The sequence below is a fragment of the Hippoglossus stenolepis genome, chromosome 20, assembly GCF_022539355.2.
Source record: "Hippoglossus stenolepis isolate QCI-W04-F060 chromosome 20, HSTE1.2, whole genome shotgun sequence".
Classification (NCBI taxonomy): domain Eukaryota; kingdom Metazoa; phylum Chordata; class Actinopteri; order Pleuronectiformes; family Pleuronectidae; genus Hippoglossus; species Hippoglossus stenolepis.
In genome coordinates, this window is record NC_061502.1 from 211,337 (window position 1) to 225,070 (window position 13,734).

A 13,734-nucleotide genomic window follows, 5' to 3' on the forward strand; every position below is an offset into this window, starting at 1 on the left:
AGCAAGAGAGGTTAACAGCTGTTTGTGTTTGAGCTGCTTTGCAAGCATTTTCCCAATCATCAAATGAAATAATGTCATGTAAGTCCTCTCTCCAAGCTCTGAGTTTAGCTTCAGAAGATTCAGGGGACCCAGATATGAATAAATCATAAAATCTAGATATTAGGTTTTTCCCAGTACTGTCTTTTAAAACAGTTTTTATCTAATGGTGAAAAGGAAGGAACAGCTAGTGATTGTTTTTAGTTTGCTTCAATAAAGCTTCGGAGTTGCAAACATTTCAAAAAGTGTGTCCGTGGAATGTTGTATTTACTTACAAGCTCCTCAAATGACATCAGTTTATCATCATTTAATCATAAATCCTGCATTTGCTGTAGCCCCTTATCTAACCAGGTCCTAAATCCACTATCAGCTCTACCAGGAGTGAAATTATCATTTCCCCAAATTGGACTAAAACGTGAAATACAAAGTGGCTCATCCAAATCTTTCCTTACCTCATACCAAACATTAATCATGTTCCTGGTTATGGGGTTAGTGGTTTTACTTCTGAGTTTCTTTCGACTGGTAGTACATATATTCAGGAAGGGATAGTTCTAGGGATTGAGAATGCATCTCTCGCTAGACAGGAGAATTATCATTTGTAAAGTAGAACATAATAGTTCTTAGTTGAGCTGCCCAACAGTGCAGTACTGAATTAGGACACTGAAGCCCCCGTCTATCATAGGGTGAGAACAGAAAGAGACATCTTTAGTCTGGGTCGTCTGTTATTCCACAAAAATTTTAAGAATAACTTTTTTAATTTAGAGAATAGATTTGAGGTAGGAGGCAATGAGATGTTCTGGAACAAAAAGAGTAGTTTGGGGAGTATCTTAATTTTCAAGATATTAACCTTTCCAATTAATTCATGTAAACTGACTAACAGAATTAAACAGAGAAACTTGTGCAGACGGATTACCTCTCTCTTTAGAGTTTAGTAGCATTATAGAGGATTTGGAGATATTTATTTTGTAGCCTGAAATATCACCAACATTTTGAATTATTCCTAACACAGCTGGTATGGATTTCTCCAGGTTACTGAGAAAAATAATTACGTTATCAGCATAAAAAGCAATATAGTGATCAGTTCGACCTATGGTTATACCAGCTATCTCTTTAAGGGATCGTACGGCTATGGCAAGAGGCTCAATGGCCAAATAAACAACAGTGGCGAAAGGGCACCCTTGACAGCATCCTCTATGGATCTTAATTTGTTTTGATATTGTATTATTCGGGATTACTTCAGCACAGGGGTCCTTATATAACAGTTTTATCCATTTACAAAAGTTTTCCCCACATCCGAAGCGTTTAAGAACGTCAAAAAAATAGGGCCATTCGACCCTATCAAAGGCTTTAAGAGATAAGAGAGCCGTGTCTGGTGTGTCCTTCTGGATGTGTAAATTGTTCAACACCCTCCTGACATTATGCAACCCTTGTTGACCTTTAATAAACCCGTTTTGATCTTTTTCAATTATTTTTGGGAATCAGCCTTCGAACCTCTTGCCAGGACTTTACATTGCACCTTTACATCCAAATTTAGAAGACTAATTGGTGTTAAGTTTTCACACCTATTGCAGGGTTTCCCTGCTTTTGGTATCAGTGTTATCAAGGCTTCCCTCAAGGATGGTGGAAGGATTTCATTTTGAAAAGATTCTAATAACATATCCCATAAAGGGGTCTGTAATTTGGTTTTACATTTTTTGTTAAATCTATAGGTAGGCCATCAGGACCCGTCGCCTTTCCAGATTTTATACTATCAATTGCATCGGAAATCTCTTTTAATAATAACTCAGCTTCCAGGCTAGATCTAAGTTCCTCTGGGATACTGGGTATATCGAGATTATCTAAAAATATTTTTTGGGTCTTCAGGTTTACATTCATGTCAGAAGTATAAAGGTTTTCATAGAAATGTCTAAAAGCCTCATTTATATCTTTAGGGTCAACTATATTATCCCCCGGGCTATTCTTTATTGAAGTGATGGATCTCTCCCTTTTGTAATTGTTTAATACGCCAAGCTAATATTTTTCCAGGTTTTTCTCCTTGATCGTAAAATGTTGGTTTAAGTCTTAATAAACATGCCCCTGCTTTAGTCACTGACAGTTCATTATACTGTGACCTCAATAATAACAGTTGTTGTTGAGTTTTAGAGCAATTTTCTGAAATGCTTCATTCTCCAGGGCTTTTATTTTTGATTCCAAAATTGTCATTATCTTTCGTGATTCTTTAGATTTCGAGCTTGTGAAATTGATCATTTGGCCTCTAATAAATGCTTTGAAAGCTTCCCATCTAACACATGCTGATGTTTCAGAGGTATTTGTCTCAAAATAAAAATCAATCTGTTCGAATAAAATTTAACTTAAAATATAGGGAGTGAGACCTCTTCATTCGAAATTAAGCTGGAGTGAACTCCGGTGTACAGAAGACACAGTGTACAGACGAAAGAGAGCATATCTCTCTGCAAAACAGGAGCTCACTTTTAAAGAATTGTTAACGAGCTTACATCCCATTATAGAGAATCAAATTCTTTACATTCAACAAAAGACTGCATTTAACCCTTTTAAGTGCTGGTGTGCTATCCAAGCGTTGCAGGACTTAATACTTATATAACTGATAGGAGCACCTAGAGTTTGCGTCTTCCTAGCAGGTAGCCATAACCGGAAGTCTATAATAAGCTCTTTGATTCATTTTCTGAAAGCTAATTTTCCTCTTCCTATTCTCTTGACTGTCCCAGGGGAGCTAATAGGTATAGATTACCTGTACCATCAGACTGGAAGGGCCCTGAAGGATGTACATCCTGACTCAGAGGAGACCGACCAGATGCTGGAGGATGTTGACAGTGAGGAAGAGCTGGAAGATGAGGGCAGCTTGGACCCCACCATTGAGCTGCTGGCCCTGTCCTCAGATCCATCACCTACCAACACCAGCTCTGCTAGCTATTCAACTCCCTCTTCTCTCCACGCTACTGCTGCTCCTCCTAGGCCTGGATGTAGCCCTACTGCAGCAGCAACTGAGCATCATCTGGTAATATTCTCATCACATGTCTATTATCATACAATGTCAGTGGATTTCCAATTATTTCATGTTCATTATAATTGTTACTGTGTTACACTAATAGTAAAATTTGTAGCAGTGCTATCAAGAAACCAACACAAATAAAAGGCAATAAAAACAACAATCTGGAGAATGAATGAATTAATAAAAGCATAATACCAAAAAACTCTAATTAAATTCCATTTTATCTCTAGATTGCGTATGAGAACACAGAAATGCCCCCTGGCACATCAGCCCCTCCTGCTACTTCTCTTCTTGTCCTCCCAAGTCCCACCAGCCTTTCAGCAACTGTTTCTCCTGCTGCAAGGGCTGGTCCATCAGCATCACCACCAGTCACACCTGCTGTAGCACAACAACTGTACACAGCACGGGGGAGGAGGCATTTAGGAGGGACGGTACACTACAGCGCTGTAGTGTACCGTCCCCCGAAATTCAACAAGGACTTTATGCAAGAATTTGTTGAATTCATAGCGGGTATTTTGATGGATTATGACCACTTTTTAATTTGTGGGGATTTTAATGTACATATATGCTGTGAAACTAAACCTATGGCTAAAGACTTCTTAAAGGGGACATAGCATGCCCATTTTACCACAAGTTGATATGGTTCCTTGGGGTCTTAATGAAATGTCTGTAACATACTTTGGTCAAAATACCACAAGGATCATTTAAAACAGCACCCTTTTTACCCTGTATAAAACAGCCCTCCACAGAGTGACCTGTTTTGAGTGCCTGTTCCTTTAAATGCTAATGAGCCAGCTCCCCCCCCCTCTCCCCCATGATTTTAAACGATATAAATTACATATTTTATATGATATAAATTATCAAATATGCATCCCATACTTTGTATTCCCCTTCTGTTGTCCTGGAGTTTTAATTTTCCCAATCACATAATTAAATGTCCCCCTCTGCCCATCCACTACAAGCACACAAGCAGACAGACAGAGAGAGAAAGAGAGAGGTGGGGGGTGGGCCAAGGCCATGTAGGGAGACTTCCAGTGCCTTGTTACGACACAAAACCCAGGAAGCTCAATCGAGTCACTCAAGCATGACGTTTCTGACTTAGAGGAACCATAACAAAACGCGCGAGTGTTTTTTTCCCAGAGTTTTTGGGTTGGTAGACATGCCAGATACCCACATTAACGTGTAGAAGCACTAACAAAGTGGAATTTGCATGCTCTGTCCCCTTTAAATCTTATAAATTCCTTTAATCTCACCTAGTCAGTGTCTGGACCCACACATGAAAAGGGCCACCCATTAGACCTTGTGTTGTCTTATGGCCTACATGTTCATGTCATTGAAATCTGTGATACTTGTATATCAGATCATCTGCCGGTTTTATTTACGATTACTATCCCTGGCTCTATAGTCAAGCCAGCTCCCCCTGCACGCTGCCGCCGTATAATTAATTGTCAAACTCCGTTGCATTTCTCTGCTATTTTTAAAGACTCTGTGCTCTATAACTTGGATTGTAGTGATGTTCTCAGTGCTGATGAGTTTATCTCTCTCTTTAATTCAACCTGCACAAGCACTCTGGACTCTGTTGCTCCTTTGAGGATGAAACGCACTAAAGCACTTTCAGAGCCATGGCTAAACGACTCTATCCACGGTCTCAGACGTGCATGTCGGCAAGCAGAGAGAAGGTGGAAAAAGGACAAACTCAGAGTATCATATGAAATCTTACAGAGCCGTCTATCTGATTACCAGAAAGCGGTAAAATCGGCAAAAACTAAGTTTATATCTAACCTGGTCTCCAATAACTATCACAGGCCTCAGGTTCTTTTTAATATTTTTAATAATATCATAAACCCCGGTAGTCGTACTCCTATTCTGCCTACACCTATCCTCTGTGATTCCTTTCTTAAATTTTTTGTGGAATAAATTTCGCTTCTTAGATCATGTCCACTGACCATCAACCCCCTATCCCTCCCATGCTCCCAGCTGTCTTTGGTCAATTCGAGCCGATATCAATATATCCTCCCTATCTGAGGTGGTTCACCATCTGCGACCCACAAATTGCCCTTCTGACAGCATCCCCGCCAGTCTTCTTAAAGAAGTTTTCAACACTGTTGGCTCATGTATTCTGTCATTGATTAACACCTGTCTTCTCTCTGGTAGTGTCCCAGCTGCCTTTAAACATGCTGTTGTACAGCCCTTGTTAAAGAAAGAAAACCTTGATCCCTCTGTTCACTCTAATTTCAGGCCAATTTCTAAGCTGCCTTTCCTGTCCAAAATCCTAGAGAAGGTAGTTCTCACCCAGATGCAGACATTTCTTATCGACAATAACAATCGACAGAAAAGTTCCAGTCAGGTTTTAAACCGCATCACAGTACCGAAACAGCTCTTTTAAGAGTTTTTAACGATTTGATTTTAACTGTTGATTCAGGAGATTCTGCTGTCCTAGTGCTCCTAGACCTGACGGCCGCTTTCGACACGGTCGATCACGCAATGCTAATATCACGCCTGGAAAACTTTGTAGGGATTAAAGGTACAGCACTCAGGTGGTTTGAGTCTTCCTTAATAGATAGGAGTTTCTCTGTCCACCTGGGTGACTACTCCTCTAGGAAAGCCCCAATTACATGTGGGGTACCTCAAGAATCCATTCTAGGCCCTGTCCTTTTCTCCCTATATATGCTGCCCCTAGCATCAATTTTTGAAAAATATAATGTCTCCTTTCACTGCTTTGCAGACGACATTCAAATATACTTGCCCCTGAACCATAAAACTAAGACATCACCACAGCCCCTGCTTGACTGCTTAAATGACATAAAATCATGGATGGATTCAAACTTCCTCAAATTAAACAACAATAAGACTGAGGTTATCATATTTGGACAATCGTAACTGCAAGATGTGGACAATCTTGGGCCTTTGGCTCCAAATACTCACTCCACTGTAAAGAGTCTTGGTGTTCTTTTTGACAGGGCTTTTAATTTTGAAAAGCAAATTTCTTCAGTAGTCAGAGGTAGCTTTTTTCAACTGCGACAAATAGCCAAGGTAAAGGCCTACCTCCCACAAAAAGACCTAGAGAGAGTTATCCATGCGTTCATAACCTCCCGTCTTGATTATTGCAATTCCCTGTATGTAGGTTTAGACAAATTCTCCATTAAACGCCTGCAGCTAGTCCAAAATGCTGCTGCTCGCCTGCTGACTAGGAGAAAAAAGAGAGACCATATCACACCCATGTTGCGCCTCCTACACTGGCTTCCTGTTTGTCACATGATCGTTTTTAAAATCGTACTTTTAACTTTTAAATCTCTTAACCGACTGGCACAGTCTTACTTATCCGAACTTCTCTTTATGCACACTCCAGTAAGGGAACTGAGATCAGCCACTCAACTGCTCCTTGACAAACCTCAGACAAGGCTAGTAACCAGAGGTGATCGCGCCTTCGCAGTAGCCGCCCCAAACCTGTGGAACAACCTACCACTTCACATTAGATCTGCCCCGTCTTTAACACACTAAATCACTACTAAAACCACACCTGTTCTCCCAGGCTTTCTCCTCGAGTTGAGTACGTTTCATTACAGCTGATTTTATTAATCTTATATCTTATATCTTATATTTCATTTTATTTTAATTTTATTTATTTTACATTAATAATTGTATTTTATTTGTATTACTTGCACTATGATGTATTACGTTTTACTGTCCTTTTGTTGTACCATTACACCTGTAAAGCACTTTGGTCAACCAAGTTGTTTTAAATGTGCTATATAAATAAAATTGACACTGACATTGACATTGACTGTGACAGATATTTTACTTTTCTGTATTTGCTACTGTGTTATATATATTTTTTTCATTTTGATATACTCTTATATTTACCAGGCTGTTGATGAGTGTTGTGTTCCGGGAATGCACCTTGTGGACAGCCTGGCGGAGTACTTGGTGGGGCTGAGAAATGAAACAGGCCAAACCCTCAACAACCTGCAGGCCAGTACCATTATAGGTCATCTGACAAGATGGACTCTCATCCTCACAGACTATAGCAAGATCAGCCCCCCCCCCTATTTTGTCACTGCTGTCTGTTTGTTCGTGCGTTAACTTCATCCATATTTCTTCGTGCACTGAAAAAACTACTACTGCCCGTCACCTGAAGTTCTTTGTGAACTTTAAATATAACTACATGCATGTATGTCTCGTGATTTTCATCAACCCAACTTCCCCCCTCTCTGTTCATAATTCCCTGTCTACTTCTAATAAAGCTTTGAAAGCATTCATTTCTGATGTAATTTATAAATGCTCCAAAGTAATGAATAATTGCTTATCAGAGAAATATCACATTTGCTAGAAAATAGTCCAGAAGTCAATCAATCAATCAAATTTTATTTGTATAGCCCATATTCACAAATCACAATTTGTCTCATAGGGCTTTAACAAGGTGTGACATCGTCTGTCCTTAACCCTCAACAAGAGTAAGGAGAAACTACTAAAAAACCCTTTTAACAGGGTAAAAAGAACGTAGAAACCTCAGAGAGAGCCACATGTGAGGGATCCCTCTCCCAGGACGGACAGAAGTGCAATAGATGTCAAGTGTAAAGGAGAACATCACCAAGATGAGGGTTTTAGCAGCATTGATAAGAATAAACATTTTGAAGCATAACTGGAGGTCAATGAATTGATAGATTATTGTCAGTAACGGTCGAGGATCCGAGGAGAAATACTATATATCAAGCAGTCCTGCTGTAATCATCATAGTCTATGGTCAGCAGCCAGCAAGATCATGATCCACCATCAAGATCAGATGCCACTATAGTCCACAGTCATTGTCCACTGCCGCCATCAGGATCCACCATCAGCTGCCACCTCGATCGTGGTCCACTACCAGTATCTGATGCCAACACGAAACAGAATCCGCCATACTGGACCCACCATTACGATCTCTGATACGCGATCCACAGATCATAATCCACGATGTGGCCGCAGCCGCGGCCCTGGATCTGCGGACGATAAGGCAAAGGGACTCCGGGGAAGAGGTCAAGTCAGTAGCATGTATTGATGAGATATTAATTTCTTTGATGTGATAAGGATGGAGAAGAGGAAGGAGAAACTGGAAAGAGAAGCTCCGAGTGTCATGTGTCCCCCCGACATTCTAGACCTATAGCAGCATAACTAAGAGCAGGTCTAAGACAAGCCTGGACCGGCTCTAACTATAAGCTTTGTCGTAAAGGAAGGTTTTAAGCCTACTCTTAAACGTACAGATGGTGTCTGCCTCCCGAACTGAAAGTGGGAGATGATTCTACAGGAGAGGAGCTTGATAGCTGAAAGCTCTGGCTCCTACTCTACTTTTAGAGACTTTAGGGACGACAAGTAAGCCTGAATTCTGGGAGCGCCGTGCTCTAGTGGGGTGATATGGTACTATCAGCTCTTTGAGGTATAATGGTGCCAAATTATTAAGGGCCTTGAAGGTGAGGAGGATAATTTTAAATTCTATTCTAGATTTAACTGGAAGCCAGTGTAGCGAAGCTAATACAGGAGAAATGTGGTCTCTTTTCTTGGTTCTTGTCAGGACACGTGATGCGGCATTTTGGACAAGCTGCAGAGTCTTTAACAACTTACTGCTGGAGTAAATTTGTTTTAAGTGAGAATTAAAGGACAAATCAGGATGGAAGATCACTCCCAAGTTCCTGACTGTTTCATTGGAAGCAAGGGAAATGTCGTCTAGCGCAGCTATATCATTAGATAATGTATCTCTAAGGTGTTTAGGGCCAAGTATTAGAACCTCTGTTTTATCTGAGTTTAATAAGAGAAAATTGCGGGTCATCCAGGTTTTTATGTCCTTGAGACATGCTTGGAGTTTAGTTAATTGATTACATTGTTCTGGTTTTATTGACAAGTATAACTGGGTGTCATCCGCATAGGAGTGAAAATTTACAGAGTGTGTCCTGATAATGTTTCCTAGCGGAAGCATATATAATGAGAATAAAATTGGGCCAAGCACAAAGCCCTGTGGAACCCCGTGGTTAACTTTGGTGCGCACAGATGACTCATCATTAATTTGCACAAATTGGAATCGATCGGAAAAATATGATTTAAACCAGTTTAGGGCGGTTCCTTAAATGCTAATTAACTGTTCTAGTCTCTGTAATAAAATCTGATAAAAATTGAACGAGGACAGACACAAATCCCTGATCTGAAGCTATTAGAAGGTCATTAGTGACTTTTGCCAAGGCTGTCTCCGTGCTGTGATTGGCTCTAAACCCTGACTGAAAGTCTTCATATACATTACTTTCCTGGAGAAACTCGCACAGCTGATTGGCTACAACTTTTTCAAGGATTTTAGACAGGAAGGGGAGGTTGGATATTGGTCTGTAGTTGGCTAAAACCTCCAGGTCTTCAGAAGGGGTTTGATTACAGCTATTTTAAAGGACTGTGGTACATATCCTGATGATAATGACAGATTGATTGTGTTCAGTAACGTACTATCAATTAGGGGCAGAATTTCTTTAAGTAATTTTGTAGGAATGGGATCTAAGATACAAGTTGTTGGTTTAGAACATGAGATTATTTTGGTCAGCTGATCAAGGGTGATCAGAGAGAAGCTGTCTAAATAATTGGTAAGATTCTCAGCCGTTTCTGAGATTTCTATTCTTGATGGGGTATTAGTGCCAATTGAGGGCAGGAGATGGTTGATTTTATTTCTAATAGTTAGAATTCTATCATTAAAGAAGGTCATAAAGATATTGCTATTCAGGGATCGAGGAATACTGGGTTCGGTGGAGGTGTGACTCTCTGTCAGCCTGGCTAAAGTGCTGAAGAGAAACCTGGGGTTGTTTTTATTTTTTTCTATTAATTTGGAGTAGTAGGCAGCTCTTGCTTTGCTGAGGGCCTCCTTATATGCTTTAACACTATTCTTCCAGGCTAGGAGATATTCAACACGGTTGTTGGAGCGCCACTTCCTTTCTAGTTTTCTTGATGCTTGTTTTAATTCATGTGTCTTGGAATTATACCAGGGAGCTAATTTACCATGTTTTACGCGTTTCTTTTTTAGAGTCGCTATTGAGTCTAATGTTAATCGTAATGACTTTACAGAGCTAACGACGAGATGGTCAATCTCAGTGGAGCTAGGGTTTTTAAAGAATTTGTTGGTTATATCGACGGATAATAAGGGATTAAATGTAATTGGAATTATTTCCTTAAATTTAGCTCCAGCACTATCAGGTAGACATCTAGAAAATGAGTTTTTTATTAGTGGCATATATTCTGATAATGAGAAATCGAAAGTTATTAAATTATGGTCTGATAGAATTGGATTACGCGGAAGTACTATTAGATGTTCAATTTTGACACCGTATGATAATACCAGGTCAAGTGTGTGGTTACAACAATGAGTAGGTTGGTGTACACACTGACTGAAACCAATTGAGTCTAATACTGAAATAAATGCTACGCTAAGGCTATCATTAGTATTATCAACATGAATATTAAAGTCACCAACAATAATCATTTTATCGGTCTTTAGGACTAGGTTTGATAAAAACTCAGGGAATTCTGTTAAAAATTCAGAATAAGCCCCAGGAGCACGGTAAACTACAGCAAATATGATTGGCTGTTGGTATTTCTTGGATAGGTGTGGAAGACTAAGAACAAGACTATCAAATGAGTTGTAGCTTTGTTTAGGTTTAGGATTAATTGATAGACTGGAGTTAAAAATAGCAGCAACTCCACCTCCTCGGCCAAATTCTCGGGGAACGTGTGAATTTACATGACTGGGGGGAGTAGATTCATTTAGGCTGACATATTCATCGAGATGCAGCCAGGTCTCAGTGAGGGACAATAAATACATTTTTTGATCCGAGATTAGTTCATTAACTAAAATAGCCTTTGATGATAATGATCTTATGTTTAAAAGACCACATTTAAAAGTTTTTGTTTCTTGAGTTGTTGCAGAGGTTGTGTTAATTTGTATTCGACTTTTGTGTAGAATTCTCCCTCTGTTATTGTTTGATTTACATAATTTAATGGGACGGTGGACAGACACATTCTCTATGGGTTTGTGGTTGTGTGACTGATCCAGATGGAGCGCAGAGAAGTGTTTTGAGTCATAGCCTTAGTTATGTTCTGACACAAATTAGTAATTATTATGCAATTATCTTTCTTTCTCATAACGCTTACCATTTACAGTATTGTTTTAATTCTAGCTTGTTTTTTATTTTATTGCAGGTTTTTCTTTTGTCATCTGAGAACATCTTTGGGGGACATCATTTTGTTTTGGTAAGTGACTTTTACAGTACTTTTAAAGATAAATGTTCTGTACAGTTGTGGGACCAGTTTTGTATCCTTCTTTAATTGGGGTTTCCCATGTGTGTTGGCAATTAAGAATACCAAAAAAGGTCAGACTGTAGTGCAGAAGTATCTAAGCGATCACAACCTCTTAAACATTATAGACTAGAACATAATCATTTTGGGCGTGGCCATCTTATCAAGTGTGTATACCCTGATTGTCCATGCATTTTTAAGACTTGGAACTCCCTTTTGACACACTTGTCAAGGAATCACACAATCCCTTAAAGCGCACTCACATAGTTACTACATTTTCTTGTTATTTATGTGGCTGTAGTGAACTTGGAACAGAACAGGATTATTTTGTGCATATAAGTCATCATCTAAAAAACAATGAGACCATCACTTGTATGTTTAAAGGCTGTGAATACAAATCTAATGTATACAGCACCTTCAAGCCGCACAAAAGTAGTAAGAACAGCTCACATTTACTGGTAGATTTTAAGGATGGAGTAGTCCAAGGAACTTGTGTTGATGACACTGGAGAGTTAAGTATTTCAACCAATGCAGAATTCTGTGATGAAAGTCAGTCTGATGTTGATTTAGATTTGCCAAAGGATCAGCCAGAGATAATTGAACAATAAATTGCAGCAGTATTATTTAAGTTGGATTTTTCATGTGCCAAGTGCTGCAATTGATGAATTGCTAAAAGAATTTCAATATTTGCTGAGCACAGCATCTTTGTGTAGCACAAGAAACGTGATACATCACACTGAACAGTTACAACCTACAAGTTGACCAGTCAGTTGTTGACGAACTTGCATCTGCTCTGTATACGTCTAATCCCGTATACAAGTCAATTGGTAAAGGTTGCCCTTTGTCAACGTCATTTAAGCGCAAAAAATACTACAAAGACAATTTTCAAGTTCCGGAACCCATAGAATACATTTTGGATCACAAAGACTAAAAAACACTTCAGTTTGTTCCAATATTAGAGTTTTTGGAGCAGCTTTCACCAATGGTGACATTCTTAACAAAGCATTAGAGAGTCATCTCATATCTGAGGGTAGAGGAGAAGAGGTGAAATGTGAATATTTTCGAGATGGTTTGTTTTTCAAAAATACTTTTTCTTTATCAGGTGGTGAGTTGCGAGTGTTATTGAATTTGTATGTTGACGATTTTGAGATTTGTAATCCACTTGGTACATCTTGGAAAAAGCACAAGATCTGCTGTGCTTATTGGAATCTCAGCAATTTGCAACCAGGTTGTCATTCTTCATTGTCTTCAATTTATTTAGCATTACTCTGCAGGTCTGAAGATGTGAAGAAATATTGCTATGAAAGGCTCAGAGCCTTTTTTGAGGGATCCTGCCATTTTGGAAAGTCAGGGTATTTTTATTGCAGAGGTTGGAGATTTTGTTAAAGGCACACTATAGTGTGTCATAGCTGACAATTTGGGAGCACATGGAATTGCTGAAATTCAGGAGAGGGAAGTGGCTTCAGGTACGTTTACTCTCCGAAGCAAAGAGTTGCATGAAATGCATGTTAGGTCAGCAGAGGACGATGTTATTAAGAAGTTTGCCAAGCATGGAACTGTCAAGAACCTCCCTGGACGTGGGGGGGAAGAGAAAAATTGATGAGAGAAGTCTTCGAAGGTTGGTGCGAATGGTGGAAAAAACACCACGTCAAACATCCAAAGACCTGAAGGCCAACCTGGAACAGTCTGGGGTCATGGTTTCAACAAGTACCATACGCCGCACATTAAACCAAACAGGGCTTTGTAGGCGAAGGCCAAGGAAGACACCATTGCTGAGGAAAAGACATAAAAAGGAACGACTGATCTTTGCCAAAGAGTACCTGGACAAACCGCAGTCCTTCTGGGAAAATGTTCTGTGGACAGATGAAACAAAAATAGAGCTTTTTGGCAACAGTTTGTTTACAGATGGCACAATGAAGCCTACAAGGAAAAAACACCCTACCAACAGTTAAGCATGGTGGAGGATCCATAATGCTGTGGGGCTGCTTTGCTGCATCTGGTACTGGAGGCCTTGACCGTATCACAGGAATCATGAAATCAGAGAATTATCAAGAGATTTTAGAGCGAAATGTCCTACCCAGTGTAAGAAAACTTGGTTTGAGTCGAAGATCATGGGTCCTCCAGCAAGACAAAGACCCAAAGCACACATCCAAAAGCACGCAGGAATGGTTGAAAAGAAAAAAATGGACTGTTTTAAAATGGCCAGCAATGAGTCCTGATCTCAATCCGATTGAAAATCTTTGGGGTGAGCTGAAATCTGCTATTGGGGAAAAGAACCCTGCAAACGTTGAAGAGCTTGAACAAATTGCAAAGGAAGAGTGGGAGAAAATACCAGGTGAGAAGTGCAAGAAGCTTATAGATGGCTACAAGAAACGTTTGGAGGCTGTCAT